The 13791-nt window shown below is 44.2% G+C and overlaps 1 long non-coding RNA gene across 2 annotated transcripts in view; it reads left to right on the forward strand.

Annotated features, from left to right (window-relative positions):
- Positions 1–13406, forward strand: part of LOC104909743 (uncharacterized) — a 33291-nt gene extending 19885 nt beyond the window's left edge. The window contains exons 4-6 of one of the 2 annotated variants that reach the window (XR_014881364.1): positions 9431–9617; positions 12501–12646; positions 12765–13406. This is a non-coding gene — a long non-coding RNA (uncharacterized LOC104909743). Of the gene's footprint in view, positions 1–9430; positions 9618–10306; positions 11539–12500; positions 12647–12764 lie in introns of those variants that run through there. The other variant, XR_792565.3, reaches the window with a different exon arrangement.
- The last annotated feature ends 385 nt before the right edge of the window (positions 13407–13791 follow it).

The raw sequence follows: 13791 nt of genomic DNA on the forward strand, positions 1-13791 counted from the left end.
TGCTCCCTGCATAGAATAGAGACCTGTGGGACTCTCCATAGGCACCTGTGAGGTCTGCAGTACAAGGACCTTGAAGGAAATCCTGATGTTTGTGGGTTTGCTTTGCTGCGTCAGTAAAATATACCTTAGAATACATCTAGGAAGTTTGAAAACCATAAGTAGAAAATGTATCATTGTTGTCATGCTCCTCACGCTGCCTGCAGCACAGTTATTAATTCTGTCCACTTTTGTGTTGATTCACTACTTGTTATTTCAACCCATCTTGTGTGTTTTTACAGCTAATGAATACCCTTACCTGGACTGCACTGGAAGGTTGTGAGGGGCAGCAGTGCACCTGAGGGGAAACCAAATCATAATATAATTACTATAATCGTTACTGTAATGTTTTTAATTATATGTTACCCAGAAAGAGAAGGAGCAAGCAGGGCTCCTATGTAAATTCTGATTCTATTGCTAACTTTAAGTTTAAAAATTCCTATTCAGCCAGGCTGAGAGCAGAGCAGAGTAACGTTCAGCCGTTAGACACTGATGAAAGAACATAGAATGTACCATACTTTAGGGCTAGAAGAATTCGTTCCCCTATAATATTACATTCTGCAACATCACTGTAAGGTAATTTTTATAGTGTAGTATTATCTTCATGCAACATTTTTTTAAGCATTGACTTTGAAACATTATTTACAGGATTGTACTCTATTTGTAAATTCTAATGAAGGAAAAATGACACTGTTTCAGGTGAACAATGACACAGGAAAAATAATTGAACTTAAGTTTTCACATAACTTCCCCAAAGTACCCTCTGCTCACATAACAGCAGATGGAGGGGAAAATCACAAGCAGCATTAGATGGAACACTTCAGGTTGACCTTACAGTCTCCTGACAATTACAAGCCATAAACAAACTCTTCACATTCTTCTTCCAAAAAAAAAAACCAAAAAAAAAAAAAACAACTGAACAGTTATTTTTATGAAATCAGAAGCATACTTTTCTAGATATGACTAATCTTACTCTCTTATGTATGGTTGCACATAGTTCACATTACTTCAGGTAAGTGAGGATAACAGATATGATGTAGGTGCTTGGAATTTCTCTTGAACACGGACTTGACCTTTCATAAACCAATATTTTTTAATCATTGCAGTAGATACAATTCATTATTTTTTCTTACAGCTACTTAAGAATACAAAATATGTCTCTGACAATTTAAATGCAGCAATTGAACAGCCTCTTAATTTTCCAGCTGATAAAGCTCAAAGAAGAAGAGGCAAAAAGTCTTCTAACTGACTTTCCCTTTGCACAGTTTCCAAAACAAATATTCAAGTCAGCATTTGATTGACTGAATCTTTTCACAAATATCTACAGCAGTCCTCCTCACGATGCTAAGTCTCCTGTAAAAATATGATAAGGAGTCTATTCACTAGTGACTAATCCATAAAACTGACATATAATGCTCCACCAGAGAAGCTAATACATTTACAGGTATCACAAGCCACACCTTAACGTCCTTTCCATTTATTTTTATCCAACTGGTGTCAGCCATATCGAGACTGATTTATACGAAGTCATGACAGTCTTTGCCATTGTGGGAACAAAACCATTGTGAAATCTCGGTCTTATTGACTTCAATACCTAAAACAAAGTTTCACTGCCAGTTGTTGTTTGTGTGTGTCATTAAAGAAAACTGAGAAATTGTTCTCAAATGCTAACACACAGGCACAGGGAGTGTGGACTGGGTGCTCATGTAGTGAGCATATCCATGGGCTGAGTGCATGGATTGTTTTCTTTTCAGACAGATGACATGTATTTGGATGCATATAGGAATGGGTAATAAATGAAAAAAAAAAATAGTACAGTGTGTTGATTTACTGCAGTTTACAGAACAGGAATTTACAGAGCATTATTCCATCTTTGGAAGTGTCCATGGCCCACTAGACTAGTTTTGACCTCAAATCATCTGAATATGGATACTCAGTTTGACACATTTAGAAATGCTTTGCTCCAGTCATGTCATAAATGCTTCTTATAAACATATAGATAGATGTATTAAAGTCAGGGTATGCCTTTGAAGCCACAAGCATGAGTAGTTCACAGAAAAATCTGGACATCCTTCCTTAGGGTATGAGATGTGAAGCAGGTACTTATCTCCGCAGTGTCATTCCTGAGATCTTTCTTGGACTTGGGTCTTGCCTGCTGGGTTAGCAGACATCTCCTGTGTACTGCAGAGAGGACATAGCACAGGGCAGGCTGGACAAGGTGGGACTGGTTCCACCAGTGCAGGTAGCAAGGAAATGGTGTTGCTGCCATGGCGCAGCAATGCACTTTTAAGAGAAGGAATGCTCCACTTGAAAAGCTGGCCTAGGAACAGCCAGGAATGCTGGCCAAGCCTGTCCCCTCTGCTTGCCCAGAGCTGACCTTCTGTTCATGGGTTAGCAGTGAGGGTGCCTGTTGGAGTTCCCTATATGCCAACAACATCAAGCCCATGAAGATCTCTGCAGGATGAACCTTTACCACTACAACCATTGTGTTAGAAATCAGGAGGAAAGATTTTGTTACCATTTTAATTTTTACTGGTTTGATTTTCACCTGAAGGTAGGGAAGGCACATGTTTTGATGCCTCACCAGGATGCATCAGCAAGACAGATGCTGGTTTCACCGTAGATTTATGGAAGCCTGCGTCCTAAGCCTATCTCAGTCCAGCTGAGCAGATTCTGGCAAAAACGTTACACAACTCCAAACGCATAATAAGCAGGAACAGTGCTAGGAAAGGCTTTATGCTAAATAAGCCCCATATGACAAGCACAGAATTAACGCCTGCAACGTCAACCACGCTTGGCCGTGGTGCATACCGTGGACAAAGGGTGCGTGTGCGAGCCTGCCTCTGAGCGACGAGACTTAACCGCACGTAAATGGGCTTTGCCTTCGTGTCATCGGTGACATCTAGCGGTAATATACAGAAATTCAGCTGAAGTCTCTTAAGAGGCTGTGTGCGAATTCAAACAGATAATCTCAACTGAAGCGTGTTACAGAGCTGGAATTGCCCAAGTGTACTTCTTTCTGACAAACAAATAAAATCAAACAATGACCTTGCATCAGGAACAAGGACTAGCCTGTGCACAGCACGATCTTTTGTTTGGTGGTGGGCAACAATGGAACCAAGGAAGCCACTAAAGTATTTTCTGCATTTAAAAAGCAGTTGATGAACTTCTTTATTTGTTATTACTGTTAGCTATGTGTAGCCTTTGTAACTTGTTCAGGCCTTATAGCCCTTCCAAATCAATGAAGACAGCAGCGATTCAACTCCCAGTCTGAAATCATAGAATCGAATAGTAGAGCGGCTTGGGTTGGAAGGAACCTCAAAGAGCATCTAATTCTAACCCCCCTGCCACGGGCAGGGTTGATAATCACTTGATCAGACTGCTCAGGAACCCATCAAGCCCGGCCCTGAATGCTTCTAGGGATGAGGCATCCACAACTCCTCTGCTAATAAATATGACAATTTAAATGGGCTATGATGAAGTTAGAGGGGCTTAATACAGAAAATAGGTAGTAGAAAGCTGCTACAAAAAGAGCTTCATTGGCACTTGATGGGTTGAGCTTTGGAGGGAAGGAATTGTCATCAACTGGATTGAGTTTAGCAGCGGGCCACTAAGATAGTTGGGGCTGGGGAACATGTCCACTGAGGAGAAGTTAATGGACCAGGGCTGGTTCAGCCAGGAGCAGAGATGACAGCAGCCTCTGAGCATCCATGGTGGGTCAGCAAGACAGCAGATCTGAGCTCTTCATGTCAAACAAATGGCAGAAGGATGAAGGACACTGGCCATGAGTTGAAACTGGTGTCTCATACTCAGGCTAAGGAATCCCTTTCTCAACCTGAGGACAGTGTATCAGGCCATTGAAAGATGCTGTGCAGTCTCTGTCCTTGGAGGTTTTCAAAACCCAACTGGAAAAACACTGAGCAACTTGGTCTGAGCAACAGCGACTTGTTTTATTAAGGATGAGCAACAGGGAGTGTTTTTCATTGCTGTGATCTTAAGAGTTGAACATTCTTGCCAGAAGACACTTTGCAAGAGCAAGACAAAATCTCTCAGGAGTCATTGGGTATCTTTTCTTCTGCCTCTCTTACTGAGATTCCCCACTTTTATGATTCTAGCAGCAGAAATTACAGAGAACTCTTGAAAATGGTTCCTCACAGGACTTTTTTCTTCATAGATTTCTGAAACCAGAGTCCAAACCTTTAAGTTTCAGTTCACCTTGTAGAACAAACAGTACTTGGAGGAGTTAACTTTGATAAGGCAAGTGCAAAAAAGCAGGCTGATAGCATATCCACTAACCAGCTACACAGAGAACATGTTTTGTGTTTCATAGCCTGTTACTTCTGAGGGGCAGTGCAAAACAGAGATCTATGGAGCTGTTAGGTCTGGAGAATGATGCTCTGCGTCTAGCTGTGCCAGGAATGGGCTTGACTTATTATTCCATCTATAACAGAACAGGACAGAGATAGAAGTTAAATATCTGGAATTGATTTTCTTTTGTGAATATTATTATTTTGAACTTCTGGAAAGTGTTCTCATTCAGACCACTGAAGCTTCACTTGATATATGCCCATAATGACCTTGTAGGGCTTCGGCGACTCTAAACCCAGGCTCAGTACACAATACTAATGCTGACTCGTGGTCAGACTGTTCTCATTGCCAGCAAGCATTGTATTTACAGTGTGAGGTCACCCAACAGAGTCCTCACTAAAATTCTGAGCTTCATGGCCTTACCACTGCACCTGCTGTGTATTTCCATGCTGCATCTCAGATCTGTCTTGAGCCACTTCAAAAAGCTGAATTGCTTCAACCTATTTTTACAAAGATTGGATGAAAAATACACTTTCAATCATCTTTTCAGTTATCCTGGCAGATAAATCTCATCCCCTCCTTGCTATGCAGGTAGAATTCTCTCTTTGCAAAACCTTCATGGAGCTGTGTCTGGGACGGTCAGGCTGGGTGCTAGGAAAAGGTTCTTCAGCAGAGGGCAATGGGCATGGCCCAGACTCCCCAGGGCAGTGGTCATGGCCCCAAGCTGCTGGAGTTCAAGGAATCTTTGGACAACTCCTTCAGACGTAGGGTTTGCATTTTGGATGTTGTGTGTAGCCAGGGCTTGGACTCAGTGATTCTTGAGGGTCCCTTCCAACAAGGGATACTCTGCAATTCTGCTCTATGATCTTGAGGTACCTCAGATGAGAAACTGGTGGAACAGTACTGTGCTGCTCTGGCACACTGTGGTGTGTGAGGAAAAGCATTTGTGCATGGGTGGGCAGGAGGCTGGACCTCCAATCTGTGTTTTGTGGTTCTCATGGAAACCTTCCTGTAATTTTCAGAAGGAATAAAAAGAAATGGCAGAACCAAACTGCTGAAAACCAGGAGTTATTATCTGAACCAGATCTTCCAAGAAGTTTATATCCCATATGGGCTCCAAAAATATCTGGGAAATTTTTCAGAAGAGCTCAAGTGCTGACTGTTCTGAAAACATGCCTGTGGGCACTCTTCCCAAAGAAATCCTGTCCCATGGTTCTCTGAAAATTATGGGATATCTCTTCCTTGCTTGAGCTCCATATCTGAAGTTGGACACACAGGCAAGACACAGATTGTGTGTCATGCACTCTGTAAAAATCCAAATGAAACTCAAGCCACCTGAAAAAAATGCATCCTGTGCCTTGAAAAATGCAGGCTGCCAATGACTCATTGCCAAACTCGATGCAGGGAGCTGTTTTGTTCTGTTTGTACTGCATTACACCCATTTATCCTGCAGTCTCAGGACTGTAGCCCAGCCATTCATCTCCCCACATTTCTGGCCACTTCCCAGGAGCAGAGCTGCCAGCATAACCATGACACCACACCCATGTACAGCACTGACGCCTTCTTCTCTTGGAGAGCTAGAGGGAGCAGTCAGCAAACGTTCAGCTATACGTTACGTTATGCACTTGTAGCAATATTTCCAGACAGATCTGGCTGCTGGGTCCCCTTGCCAATATGGGGCAGTTCAAAGCCGTAGCTCCTTTCTGCACTGGGTTTTGGACTTAACCTACCAATGAACCAGTACGTCATGGTGCACTGAGCTCTGCCACTTCTGTTTAGTAGAGGAGTGCTTGATAGAGGCCAGTGCAACAAGTTCCTGTTTCCCTCCAGGGAATGACATGAACTCTAGACTTGGGAATAAAACCCCAGGGAGACCCTCAGCAACAGCTGAATGACTGAACCAACGTGCTTAGACCCAGGATGGCTTCATCACTGCTGCACTCTGCTGGCCGTCAACACTGAATGCATCTTTTCTCCAAGGCACAAAGGTTTTTTGCGTTCTGGCGCAAAAACCTGGTGCTCTCTGTTGCTAAATCTCTTCCCAAGCAGAGACTGCTGCAGCACACGTTAAGTAAAACTCATTCACTGTACAATGCCTGCCAGGGGACCAACTTACCACACTTCCCAGCCCTCTGATACAATCCACAGAACAACAGACAGCACACAAATCAGAGGGTGCACACACGTGCACACACACTCTCACTCCATGATGGCTGCTGAACTGAAGTGCTGCAGGTGGACCCAGAAAGCCCAGCTATATGGCAGGGGAAAGCAGGGAGAACATATGGTGTTCCTGTTGGCCCCAGCTCAGAGAGGACACCACCACAGTTTAGTCTGCAAACTATAAAAAAGAACAAGACCTTTCTGAAGTCAAGCTCCCAAGCCTCTCAACTTTTGTGATTTTAATGGTCTGTGTTGTTAGACATTATTCTTGTGGAGTTTTTCTTATGCTTGCCAAGGCTGCCATGATAGGCAGTACTCTTATGTGCTGTGCTTTGGGTTGAGTTTGACAGCACTCTGCCCTGTGTGTGTGTGCTCACTGTGCTGGGCTGCCCAGGGTGCAGTTACCTCTCTTCCTAGCAGCCTGTGTGGTGGTGTGCTTTGCATTTGGAGCTAACGCTGTGTCGATAGCACACTGGTGTTCTGGCTGCTGCTGAACAGCACTCCTACAGCATTGCTCAAGGCTTTCTTTCTCTTCTCTTCCCCCCAGATTAAGCAGGCTGGGCTGCACAGGAGGTTGGAAGGGGACACAGTTGACCGTAGCTGACTGAGGGGATGTTTCCTACCATATAGTGCTGTGCTAAGCAATAAAATCTTAGGGCAAGAATGAGGAAGGGGGACTTTTATGGTTACAGTGTTTGTCTTCCCATGCAATTGTGATGTGTGCAGAAAGCCTGCTTCCCAGAGAAGGTCTGGACATCTGCGTGCCAATGAGAAGCAGCACTTTTTTTGCTTTGTTTTCTGCACAGTGTTTGCTTTTCCTAATAAACTGTCTTTGAATATCAGTGACACACTGCCCCTGCCCCAAGGAACACACGTGCCCTGTGCTGCTCAGGTGGCCCATGCAGTGCCATTAGGGACACCTGAGGGGAGCTGTCAGCATAAGGAATGGCAGCAGAGCCTGAGGCTCAGTGTGTACAAGACATGGCAGATGGAGTGCAAAAGCACAGGGCTGGCTGGCAGCAGGCGCTTTGGGAAGGGGCCCTCACCTCATGTGAGCTTGTCTCCCGTTTTACTGGGCTGTGCTCCAAACTGCGTTCTCACTTCTATATTTCTTAAATATCTGCGAGTAAAGCCTGCATAAGTGCCTATCTTCTCAGTCTGATATAAATGTCAAATTACTGTTTTTTATTATCTAAATTGGTGACTACCTGTTTTAATTAGTCTTCGCTTTACATGACTGTAAGTTGATTATCCTTATGCGTGCCCATGTTGACATGTACGAGACTTTGTACAGAACAAAGCATGCTTTGTTTGCAGCATTAGCAGCAAAAGAAAGACAAATAAGAAATAAGATAAGCAGACATGATCCTGATTTTAATCTTCTTTTCAGTGTAGTCTGCAGATGCCACTTTCCGAAATTCTCAGGTATTTTGTGTACTGGTGGGTCTGGCCAGGACACTGTGTGAGTTTAAAAAAAATGCCTTCTTTTTGCAATGATCAGGAAAACGTCCCTGGTGTAAACATCAATGGACAGAAAGTAATGGTCTGTCTCTCCTCTGAAGGTCTGAGGACACAATTTAATCTGTCAGACTTCAGCTCAAATCAAATAATGAGCAAATATGTAGGTGTAGTAATAAATCACTCCTGGTCACGTTGTCTGGGAGCATATTGCAGCTTCCCCAGGAGCTGGCGTGCATCCCTGCCCTGGGGGCTCAATAGAGCCCTCACTGGCATTGTGCTGCTGATGCCAAAGCTCAGGGGGTTCCCCACTGAATTTGCTGCCAGAAGGTGTTCAGGAAGCGAACCCAGCACTTTGGAAATAAGTTTTGTTTGTATGTTAAACAGTAGATGCTCTTGGCAGTGAAACTGATAATGTGCAAGCGGAAAAACAAATAAGCAAAAGCCCCCAGGACCCTTGGTTCACACAAGGGCCGGAAGAAAAGGGGGGTAATACTGGCAGAGCTGGGGACTGATTTGCTGCTTGTACACAGGCAAGGGAAGAGCTGCAGTGATCAGAAGCCATCTTTTTGGCCTGTGCCAACCTGTTCTTTAAGGGATTCGAGTGTTTTCAAAAAGTGTTCTATTTTGCTGACTCTTATTTAATGACTGCAAACAATCAGGAACACAATAATTAATCTCTTCCACTTTTCAAGGTCATGCTGAAGCTTTTTTTCACCAGCCCAGCACCAGTGTTTCCACACTTAAGTGCCATCATCTGGACTGCAAGGGGCAGCATCCCATCTGGAGGCAATTCATCATTGCCTGCAACAAATCCTTCAGCGTTATCTCCAGCTGCCACTCTGCACAGCCAAGGGAGAGGAGGCTGCTTGTGAAACATGATCTGTGAAATGCTACAGTGGGCCAGGGAAGAGGAACGCTGGTGCTTGTTAATTTGTTGTTGCCTTTGTTGTTATCCCTGTTAGGGAAAGGTTTAGCATCGCTACACAAAGCATATTTCATGCAAGCACAGACTGTGAGCTCGGCCAAAGCCCTGTCCCCTGGGGGGGTCCCAGCTGCAGTGAGCTGCATTGCATCCTCTGGGAGGCCAGGAGGACCCCGGCACTGCACGGCTTGGCCCAGGTGGCACCAGGGAAAAAAAGGATTGCCTCTCTCCATGGGAGCACTACATTTTGTCACATCATTGTCAGCTATGACGCATTGATTCTCTTCCACAAAAAATGAGATCAGTGACAGTGGTTCTCTGCAGAATTTGTGTGCAAGAAGGTGCATGTAAGTAGAGCTTCACTGCTTCCAGATGTAAAGGCTGGATGTGTATTTTATGTGCTACTGAGCTGGCTTTGGGAAATGCTGGCAGAAATTGGCCATTGTTCAATAAGAGCTAATTGGAAAAAAAAAGAATTAAAAATAAAAAAGAAATTGTTTATTAATTTATTAATATTAATAATATGTTTATTTTTATCAGATACCTTGCAATAGCACGGGAGTGAAGTGTCCCAAGAGTGACCTGGCTGTCCTGGGACATAATCCTGCGAGACATGAAGAGTGAATGGCCACCCCAGACCTGTGTATGTGTCAGTACATGCTCCATCTGCTGCACACCCGTGGGTCTTCCCATGCAAGGTCTGGTTTGCGCTGTGTGGCAGGAAAAGGTAAGACAGTTTTTGTGCATTACGAAGTTCAGTGTCAAGCCACATCCCAAAGTAATTTATTGCCTTAGAAAGTGGAAGTGTGAGGAGAAGGAGGAGTATGAAGAAGAGTATGGAGAGGATTATGAGGAGGAGGAGATAAAGCAGATAAATTCTGTTTACTGCTGCGCTGTTGTAAATTTAAAGTAACTGCACTGACTCCAGCAGTGTTAAGAGCACAGCGTAGTTGCGGAAAAGAGTTTTAATATAGACCAGCTTGAGGCAAATTCCAGCCTGATTTATTTCACATAAATCATGGGATATGGGAGCCTGTGGATGCCACCCATCAGGGAAGCACTCACAAGGGGTCCCATCAGGGCTGTTGGCTGGGCACCAGCTGCAGAGGACATGGGCCAGTATTTAGGGTGCATCTACACGCATTCAGCAACACTTGAGAGCCTAACTGGCACTGCCTCACTGTCAGCTGCAGTCAATACAAACCAGAGTTGCCCCTTCCCAGCCTCTCTCGACTGCTGATGTGCATGGTGTGGCTGAGAGGAAGGTCTGTGAGAATTTTGGTCCTGCTCCACCTGCAAAACCTGGTGAAGGGAAGGCAGCTTTACTTCATCCCTGGAGAGCCCTGGCCCTCCTCCCTGCTCCTGCCTCTGTCTTTCCCACCTGCTCTTCTGCTGTTTTTCCCTTCTCACCCACAGGCGCAGCACATCAACCACGCAAAGGGCTGCTTGCCCACAAGTGATTCACTTTTTCAAGAGGAGAAGGAAGTGGGTTTGCTGTTTTCACAATGACTCTCACATGTCGTGATGGAGGGATGTAAGGAATCTTTAATTAATCCCAAAGAATTTTAGATGCAGGTTTGTACATTTGGAGGCATTTCTGAAAGTTCTGTAGAAATAAAAGTCTGATATTTTAGGAACTGGTTTAGTTTCCAGATTGCCCACTGCCTGCTGAAAAGTCTGTCTGAAAGTCTCTGCAGATGGCAAAGCCTTTTCCCTGCATCTCTCTGAGTGACACATCACCCTGAAAGGCTTTCCAGATGAGTAATAACAGGTCATATATTCATGTCTTTAAACCAGCACCTGTTCACCCATCCAAGGAAGAGTGACTAAACTCTGATTGGTTTCTTATTTTGTTTTGGTCTGTTTTTTTTACTTCTCTGCCAGTTTCAAAAAGAACATTGGAGTTATTCTGCATGCTCAACACCTCAAATCCTGCTGCAATGTAAAGAATAGTGGATTGTTTTCAGGCTTTCCCTCCCATTTTCCTGATCATGGTCCAGTCTTCATGTAGGTCTTCTTGTGAATGTGTGGGATTAAGTCCATGTGGTGCATATAGGGGATTTCATTAAAGAAATGGCTCTCAGTGAGTAAAACTGAAATTCTGAAATCTGCAAATGTCTTTTGCATTATCTGTTGTGTATATCTGAGTAGGAGCGGGTTATGCCATGGGTGTCCAACCTTTTGGCTTGCCTGGGCTGTGCTGAATGAAGAGAAATTGTCTTGGGCCACATATGAATCCACAATGTAGATTGCTCTGAAAGTAATGTCTCCTATTTATTTCCATGGAAACTGCCACAGATACAAAGAGCACAATAACACTATTTAATGTAGCAAATTCTCAACTGGAAAACACTATTTTGTCACAGCCACATAGTCACCATCATTAGCCACGCTTTTTTTTTTTCACCAGTGATGATCAAGAGCCTGCAATCCGTGCTTGTGAAAAACTGCACCAGTGGAAGTACCACTATCGATGTCACCACTGCTGAAATGCACCACCCACCACCTCACTGTGCTCACATCCACTGTTTGCTCTCCAGAAACATTCAACAAGCACTGATGAATGTCATTGGGTGCCATTTTTCTGCACAGAGGAATTCAATTCTATTCCTCTGCTTCATTTCCATTTTAGATGCCATTCTGTCAGACTGCCCCTCTGCTGCACAGCAATAAAACGTGATGGAATATTGGTGGGAAGGGTCAACCTCTACTGCTATATCACCAACATCTGTCTCTGACACTGTGGGCTAACGTAATAAAATAGAAGGCATTAGTTTTGGGGCCACCCATGTAAAACATAGTTAATGTATATAAGTAAAAAAACCTCATTTTACTTTTCACTATTTTTTATTAAAACGTTAAAAAATGAGAGCAACAGAAACATAAAACTAGTGGGATATGTGACCTTGTTTTTGTGATACTAATGCATCATTCTGGCTTGATGGAAGTAGCTGCAGTTCTCAGTGAGCTCTCAAGGTACTCATTTGAGATTCTTGATGAAATTCAACTCTTCTTGTACTTTATCCTTGAAAACAGCTGTTCGCAAATGTGCGTACTGCCAAAAAGCAGAATAAGGGTGTTCTCAAATAAGAAATATTTCTCTCTGATAAGATTGCAGTTATAAAAGACGGGTAAAGAGACATGATGGAATTTTTGAGTTGAGTTTCTGATTACAGCTCTATACATTCCATTTGAAAATTTGCAGGTAATGTATTTATGTTGACTGAAAATGGAGATGCAAATATACCAAAAATGTGATGATTTTTTTTGGTGCTCTTGAAATCTATTCTTAAACAGAAAGCATAGCTACATATTTTTTGCTGTTCACAGGACTGCGTTTAGCCAATGTATCAAAATGCATACAATTATTTGCCAGAACACCGTACTGCTCCTCCCCCATGTCCCAGTTTCATCCAAGGCAGTGCCAATCACACAGCAGTATTTGGCTGTTGTGAGTGATGGGTGCTCTGAGCCAGGTCTCACTCTGCCACCTATCTGGTTTGAGAGAAAGAACACCAGGTCTGATATTTCCTCTGGTGCCAAATTGCATGCGTGCAAATATAACTTGAAACATATTGCTCATTTCATCTTTGCTGTCTGTTCTTGGTAGATGCAACTGTGACAGCTCCACAGTGGAAGAAATAATAGCAACAGCAATGAGTAGTTCTGCACAGGTTCGGGAGGAGGAACAAATCTGCTCTTCCTGAATCAAAGTCTCTGCAGTGACCATCACCTACCAGAGCACCACAGGGAAAGGTGGGTTTCCCTGAGCAGATCCCCCATTTGCTCTGTGGAGAGCATACCTCTGGAATTCCCAAGGTGTGCCTGGGAGCATTTCCTGGCCAGTGTCTCAGTACCACTATTTTTACCACAGGGCTGCAATTCATCCTGATTCTGCAAACCCAGTGATGAGTACCATATTTTAAACTGGAGGTGCTTTATGTAGCACCTGTGCAGCTCAGTGCGGGGACAGTGCTAAGCCAGCAAACAGCCTCCCTGTGCCACACTGTCTCCCACTGTGCAGAACAAGCCAACCTTGCCCCCTGCTCCCAGCCTCAGGCCTGGGCTGTGGTCCTGGTGGTCACAAGCTGAAGGATGATGCCCTGCTATGCCTTTGGAGAATAACCTTCCCACATATCACACTTCTACAGCGATGGCTATGAGAGCAGCACTGGCTTCGTCACATACTTACCCTTTGTCAAGCAGCTGACTTCAGAAATGCTTATGGTAATAATGTCAGTGTTTATCAAAGAAAAACTGATAAGAGAAACACATACATAATATGCAATTTCAATGTCTGTGTTCATTTCTTTGACTTCCGATTGTGTATTTTCAAGGCAGTTGTCACAAGCAGGCAGCAAAAGGAGCTGTGGTAACGCCAATAAGGGAGCAACCTCTGCATTCAGAAGTCAGCCCTGAAGGTACAAAGTGGTGTCACAGCCTTGCAATACAAAGCTCCTGCATGCAGAGAGGCTGCATGGCCCCCAGGTGTAATGCGGGATACCACAGCACACACCAGTGCCATATCTTCTCAGAGACAGAGGCACTGCAGCTGCCTGCCTCTGCCCATAGCTGGAAGGGCTCTTCTCATGTGTCCCCGCAGTGTGTCTCCTCTGTGAGGCTACAAGGCCCAGAGAACAGACCTATAGGCACCAAAAGCAGGCCTTGTCTGCCTGCCAGAGTGCTGCGAGTGCTGCTAACAGCTGGCTCGAGGGTGAGGTGAAAGCTGCTGAAATTCTGGTGAACTTGGGACAAAGTTTGATGAAAAGCAGATGGCACTTCCAGTCATTCTTTTATTTCACTCAGCAAATGGGGCCAAACATTTGGAAAGCTGTGAACATAACGCACTGTTCTTCAGCCATCTCAAAAGCTACTGAGAATGTGACTTTAGTAACACAGCC

This window comes from Meleagris gallopavo, chromosome 2 (genome assembly GCF_905368555.1).
Source record: "Meleagris gallopavo chromosome 2, MGAL_WU_HG_1.1, whole genome shotgun sequence".
Taxonomy (NCBI): domain Eukaryota; kingdom Metazoa; phylum Chordata; class Aves; order Galliformes; family Phasianidae; genus Meleagris; species Meleagris gallopavo.